A 6,708-nucleotide genomic window follows, 5' to 3' on the forward strand; every position below is an offset into this window, starting at 1 on the left:
CAGGAGAAATAGATCATCACACCTGGACAGGTGGTGGGGTTTTAAAGACGGTTCTCCAGGGCAGTTGCTCATATAACCACTGAGGGGATGCCCCGGTACAGGACTGCACAGGTGATTGTATCCCCTAGTGGTCACTCTGAGCCATGCAGGCTGCAGAAACCTGGTGACTTAACCAGCTACCACTCCATCCACCAAAGACTTGGAGCTGAAAGAGATCACCCTTAAGGTCAGGCTTTTACTCTGAGAAGAGGAGAGGAACACGAGGACATGGTAATGAGGCTATTTTGCATCATTCATTAGTGTCAAAAGTGGCAGTATCTCTGGTTGATTTAGTACTTTTAACTTTAGTGGTTAGCCCTTTCAGTGGAGAAACGAGTCAAATGACAGTCTTAGAGAATGTGACTGCGCATAAGAAAATGACAGAAAATTGTTATTTTTAAGTGTCAGTGCTAAGAGTAACATTTATCTTAATGACACATACTCTGTACCCAAATTCGTCATTAGATTATTTAGCTCTTTTCTGATTGCTTCTTATTAATTTTCCCATAATGCTATTTTCAGCAGTGATTCCTCTCTCTGTCCTGACATAGGTATTTCTCATAGGTAATTTGGCTGTTGAAGATTTTACTTGTGTATCTGCATTCTGTTTAATGAGGACATTGGGATGACCAGCGGACCCAGCCACTTCCTTCACTATTATTGACTGCAGCCCTGCCTAGGCTTGTCCACTGGATGCTCTGCACAGTGGAACCAAGTGGAAAACTCTGACGTGAAGCATGCAAGTTGTTAGGGGTGCTTTGCTGTCAGCACCCTGCTGTGCAACCACCTGACACAGGCCTGTACTATGCCAGAGCCTGTGTGACCGGAAATCATAGCTGTCAATATCTTATGTGCTCAGCTTCAGATCTTCTGCCTGTGATCTGTCCTGTGGTGTCCACATGGATGGAAATGTGAGATGGACATTAGGAAATGAGGTGGGGCTGGTGCATTGTTCCAAGCTCCACTCTGCTGTCGACACTGTGGGAGAATCTGGGATCAGTGGGCAGGGCTGTGACCCCATGTACCTCTGAAGTAAGACAGATTTAGTGAGAGTGTAGACAGTAGAAGACGGAAGGTGATGCTGAGGTGGATTTCTATGGGATACTCGAGGGACAGCAGAGAGTGGGCAGGAATCAAGACTGTTCAGCTCACCTTCATTTTCCACATGGATTGTCCACATGGAAGCTGAGACATGTGTTAGAACTCAGCCCCCGGCCTGTTTCCATGGTCCCCACTGACAATGCTGCTGAGCAGCGCTGAGGTGGGTTCTCATGTCTGGGCTCGTCTTGCTGTCTGCTGCATGTGAACTCTGAGAGACAATTCTGCTCATAGGTGGGCTGCTTCTCTCTCGAGGGGCTGAGGGTGGAGAGCGTGGGGCAAACCCTGTACATCAGCACCCTCCAGAGTGGGTGGGGGCCGAGAGGTGAGGCTGTCCCTCTGTCCTTGTGGATGCCTCTGAGAACAGACGTGTGCCCATCTGAGGAATGGGCTCCTGTCGGAGCAGACGTGTGTGTGTTCGAGAGCAGGAAGACTGAGCTCAGTCATGGGGTATACAGATTTCGTCGCTGTTTCTTAGAATGCCCTTTTTTGAAAGGAAAAACAAAAGTCTCACAGGAATCTAGTAAAGTCACAATCTGCATGGACTGGGCATATGTCACCTGCAAACGGAATGTTACTTACTCTTTACTTGTCTGCAGCGAATCAGTGTGAACATAGAGCACTGAGAACAAGGCAAACATGTCCCCGGGGACAATGAACAGCTGGAAGAGGAGAGGAAGTCTATGATCACTTCAGGAAGCAGGTTCTCAGCCCCTCACTGCACTTGCTCCTAGGCTACATTCCCATACACAGTGTACGCTGACCACCCCCTGAAAGTCTGGAGCACTGCCAGGTGTCCAGGACATCCCTGATTGTCCTGATCACCCCTCATGATTAGGGGAGGGCCTTCTGGCATCCCAAGTGTCCCATGGTGGTCTCCAGTGCCCTCTGTGCCCTAAATTCCCTCTGTGTCCAAAAGGTTCACCCCCTGATGTCCTTACTGCTTCCCGCTGTCCAGGAGGACCCTTGCTGTCCTGCACACCTCTTGCTGCCTGGGCTCACACTGACTTCCCCTCACTGTGTGTCTCCTGCACAGTACTGTATGGCAGTGGTTGGCAGCTCTCAAGCTGGTCATTTGTATATTTGGCGTGTTGTTGGTGTGTCTGGAGACGGTGAATCAGCCCTCCATAGAGTCTGTTTAGTAGGTGCTTGCACAACCACCACTGATGGTTGACACTCACTCAAGCCCATTCTCTGGAGCCAGGTGGGCCCAGCTCATGCAGCAGGTATGCAAGGTGAATCCAGAGGCTGCACAGGAGAGTCTCACAGACAGCCGCCCACCAAGTCAGGCCACATCAAGTGTCCCCCAGACTGCACCAGGTACAGCTCATACCGGACACCGGAACACCTGCAAACACAGAGACATCCTGCTCAGGAAACTGTCAAACATCCCATTTCCATCACTCATATCTGCACCCATGCTCAGTATCTTTTGTTCTCCACAAAATACCTTGTAAAATAGCAGCAAGGAAAACCCAGCTGAGCACAACTGCTGCCCGAGAGCTCCAAAGGGCAGGAGTCCACGGGGGACCCAACCTTGAGCTCCAGGGTCAGGGTTCTCATCTTATGTTGCAAAGGAGAATTAAAAGGCCAGGTGGACAGCAAGCAGGGAAGCGCAAGTTTTATTAAAGTGAAAGTAATGCAGGTAAGAGAAGGGTGCAGGCAGCTCAGACAGAGTGTCTCCCCGAGCTGTGTGGATTAGGGGCTTTTTGTTTTACTGGGGGATGAAGAAGCCTGGAAATGTGGTACTTGGAATGCAGCTGATATTATAACGATTTTACAGTTGGCCAAAGCTGAGCAAAGGACAAGGGGAAGACTCCGGAGCCATCTACCTTGTCCCCTGGACTTCGCTTGTTTCTCATGTCAGTCCCACAGCTGGAGTCCAAATGGGAAGAGAGCAAAAAATAAGGGGAAAGGGAGAAATTTCAGAGGCGCAGGAAGAGTGTCCCAAGTCCATCTATCCTTCTCTCCAGCCTTGTCTTGTCTCTCATGCCACCTGGCAGGGGTAGCAGCCCAAGTCTGTCCATCTTGTCTCCTGGCCTTGGCCTGTCTTATGCCACTTGGGGAGGGTGGTGCCGCCACCCAAGACCCCCTATCTTATCCCCGACCTCAGCTTGTCTCTCATGCCACCTGCGGGACAAGCAGCCCAGGGCCATCTGCCTTATCTCCAGGCCTTGGCTTGTCTCCCATGCCACCTGGGGGTGGAGAAGCAGCCCAAGGCCATCTACCTTGTCCCCTGGACTTGGCTTGTTTCTCATGTCAGTCCCACAGCTGGACTCAAGATAGGAAGAAGGCAAAAAATAAGGAGAAAGGGAGAAATTTCAGAGGCACAGGAAGAGGGCTGAGTAAGGAAAAAATTCCAGAGCCACATCCTGCAGGGGAGGGAGATTGACCCTAGGCTAAATATATTGCCTCATAAATCCCCCTGAGAGGTTTTCAGACCCATAATCATGTGAGGGTGTTGAGGGACTGGAAGTCAGGCTTTTGCAGCTATTTCAACTTAAACAGGGCATTGTCTTTATGTACCCAGGGACCAAAAATCTCTCCCTGCCTGATCTAGGGGTTCCAGCTTTCCTTCCAAAATGGTGTTTGTTAGAGGAATCAGCTTAAATCCCTGCAACATCATCATCTTTATGTGCAACTGTTGTAATCTGGAGAAGACAAAGTTAACGATAAAATTAGAAGTAGGCTAAGACATAGGCCAGCAAAGCACACTTGGGATGTGGGTGCTAGATCCAACAATTAGACAGACCGTTTTCCTTAGCTATGATGTTAGGAAAGTTTACGAAAACATTGCATTCCCGTGCTCCTCAGAGGGGCTGAGTATAGTTTAGAATTAAGAGGAGTAGGGTCATATTGATAGAGTTACTAGGTTATGCGCATAGTCTAGAAAGGAGGGTAAGCCTGATCAGGAGGAAGAAGCCGAGTGTGATATTACGGAGCAGATAGTCTCAAGGTCAGAGTCTGACTGAGATCTAGGCAGTGACTGAGATGAGCGCCTTGGGAGGGAGTGGGGAGGACAGGTTCCAAGAAGAATAAGGGCCAAAAGAAATTCAAGCAAGGACCTCGGCAGCCTTCTGGCTAGTCACCTTCTTATCCTGTAGAGGGATCCCTGCTTCTGCTTTTTGAAGAGTAGAGCCTCCTCTTGGAGGCTCCCACATAAGCTGTCAACCTGGTGTTCCTGTAAGAGCCTGGGGAGAGAGTTTTTATTCCTGGTAAATGAACCCAGGACTGTACACCCTGTAATTTTATTGTGGTGCATGTGGCGAGGAGAACCTGATGTGGCCCTATCTATAACCGAGAGCCTTTTTTTCCAGATTTTAAGGGGAACCCAATCTCCAGGAGATATGGTTCAGAGATGCTCAGAGGTATCTGTGGAGGACCTGTTGGACTTGTCCCAGACTGATAATGTATTTTAGTTGATCCTGCACCTCTGAGTCAAAATATATGCTGGAGGATGGGAAGGGCTTCCCATACACATCTCAAAAGGACTTAACTTTAAGTGAGACTTAGGAGACACTCTGTTCCTTAGGACAGGGAGAAGCCGGAGCCAGGTCTCAGAAGTTTCCTGGCATAAATTGCCCAGGATCTTCTTTAGAGGTAGTTGGCCCTTTCACTGGAAGATTGTGGTCTCTGGGAAGCATGCAGGTGACAGTTGATGCCTAAGGCCTGAGATAGCTAGCTGTTCAGTGACTGACCAGGGAGTAAGGACTGCTGTCACCCTGGAGGCTCTGAGGCTGTCCAGATCTTGGGATAATTTCATTAAAAGAACCTTAGCCACTTCACTTGCTGGGTAGGGAAGGGTTCTATCCAGCCAGTGAAGCTAATAAATACTAGCAGGTAGCAGTAACCCAGAGAAGGAGGCATTCGAGTGAAATCTGCCAGTTGTCCGAGAAGGTGCCTCCCCTCTGTACTGGATGTAAGAGCAGAGGGGGCTTTGCCTTCCCACCAGGTTCATTGACAGAGCAAAGGATACAAGCTTACATGACCTCTTTAATGGTCTTAGGAATAGTTAAAGGGATCGAGTTAACTATTAACTAAACAGTTTAGTTAAAGGGATGGAATAGCATTATGTCCCAGGTGGAGGGAATCTTGGAGGGCTTTTAACATTTTCCATTGATCCTTAGTGGGAAGCAAGCAGAGGGCCTGTGGCATTAAAGCCATCGTGGGGACATGAGCTAGCAACCCTCTTTGCTGCTGTATTGGCAAGAGAATTTCTGCTGGAGAGCTCAGTGGCATCCTTTTGGTGTCCTTTGCTTTGGAGGACTGCTGCCTTTTGAGGGAGTTTTACAGCTTCTAGCAGCATGAGATTTCAGGACCCATAATAGGGGAATGTCATGCATTTAAAATTCACCATCCTTTCCATATGGCTGCATGGGTGTGTAGGACAAGGAAAGCATAGAGTATATGCTTATGCTTAGAGTATATGCTAACTCTCAGGTCCTTGCCTAACTCCAGTACACAAACGAGAGAGATCATTTCAGCCTTTTGAGTGGCGGTGCCAGGTGGGAGAATTGGCTTCTACAGTCTGCTGAAGGCTGATGATAACACATGCAGCCCGTTTGATTTCCTGTCCAACATAACTGCTTCCATCAATAGCACTCCTTATCTAGATTCTCCAGGGCCTGGTCTTCTCGGTCAGGCCAATTAGGGAAAAAAAATCGGTTCAATTGTCTCAGGGCAGGACCGAGTGTCCTCCTGGTCTTCATGAGTTCCCTTGGGCATCAGAGTGGCAAGATTTAGGGCTTGGCATACTTTTAGAGAAAGGTCAGAAGGAATGAGGCCAGTGGTGTCCTTTGGCCTCAAGGACAGTTTGGAACTGATGTGGGGTGTAGACCTCAAGGGATTACCCCAGGGTGAGCTCAGAAGCTTCCATTAGCATGGCTGTGGCTCACACTGGTAACAGAGTCCGACTGTTCAGAATATTTCCCAGCCTGGGGATATTTCTGAGCTTTGGGGTGATAACCCCTAAGGCGATTCTCTGTCTCTCTGCCATGAACAAAGTAAAAGGTTTTTCTAGATTAGGGAGTCCAAGGGCCAGTCCTTCTGTCAAGTCCTGTTTAAGGCCCAGAAGTCTCTCTGTAGTCCCCAGTTCCAATCTAACAGCTCTGAAACATGTCCGTTGGTTGCCTCGAAGACAGGGCTTTGCCGTTACCCAAACCTGGGGATCAAAATTCTGCAAAAACCTGCCATTCCCAAGAAAGTTCTTAGCTGTCTCTTACTTTGGGGAATGACCACATTTAGGATGGCTTTTTCCCAGTCTATGGAGAGGGACCCACGAGTGAGATGACAGACTAGACACTTAATAGTTGGAGAGAAGATTTGGGCCTTAGATGGGGAAACCTGGCAGCTCTTTTCTCCTGGGAAGTTGAGGACCAAGATGGCATTAGCATCAGAATCTTGTTTAGTGGGGCTACAAATTAAAATGTCACCAACATATTGGAGTTCTGTTTCCAGCATAGTTTGGAGTTCCCAAAGGTCTCATCCTAGAGCTTTCCCAAAGAGGTGTGGGCTATCCTGGAACCTTTGTGGAAGGATAGTCCAGGTGTAGTGGGCAGCTTCATGAGTGTT

The sequence above is a fragment of the Pteropus medius genome, unplaced genomic scaffold, assembly GCF_902729225.1.
Source record: "Pteropus medius unplaced genomic scaffold, Ma_sr-lr_union100, whole genome shotgun sequence".
Classification (NCBI taxonomy): domain Eukaryota; kingdom Metazoa; phylum Chordata; class Mammalia; order Chiroptera; family Pteropodidae; genus Pteropus; species Pteropus medius.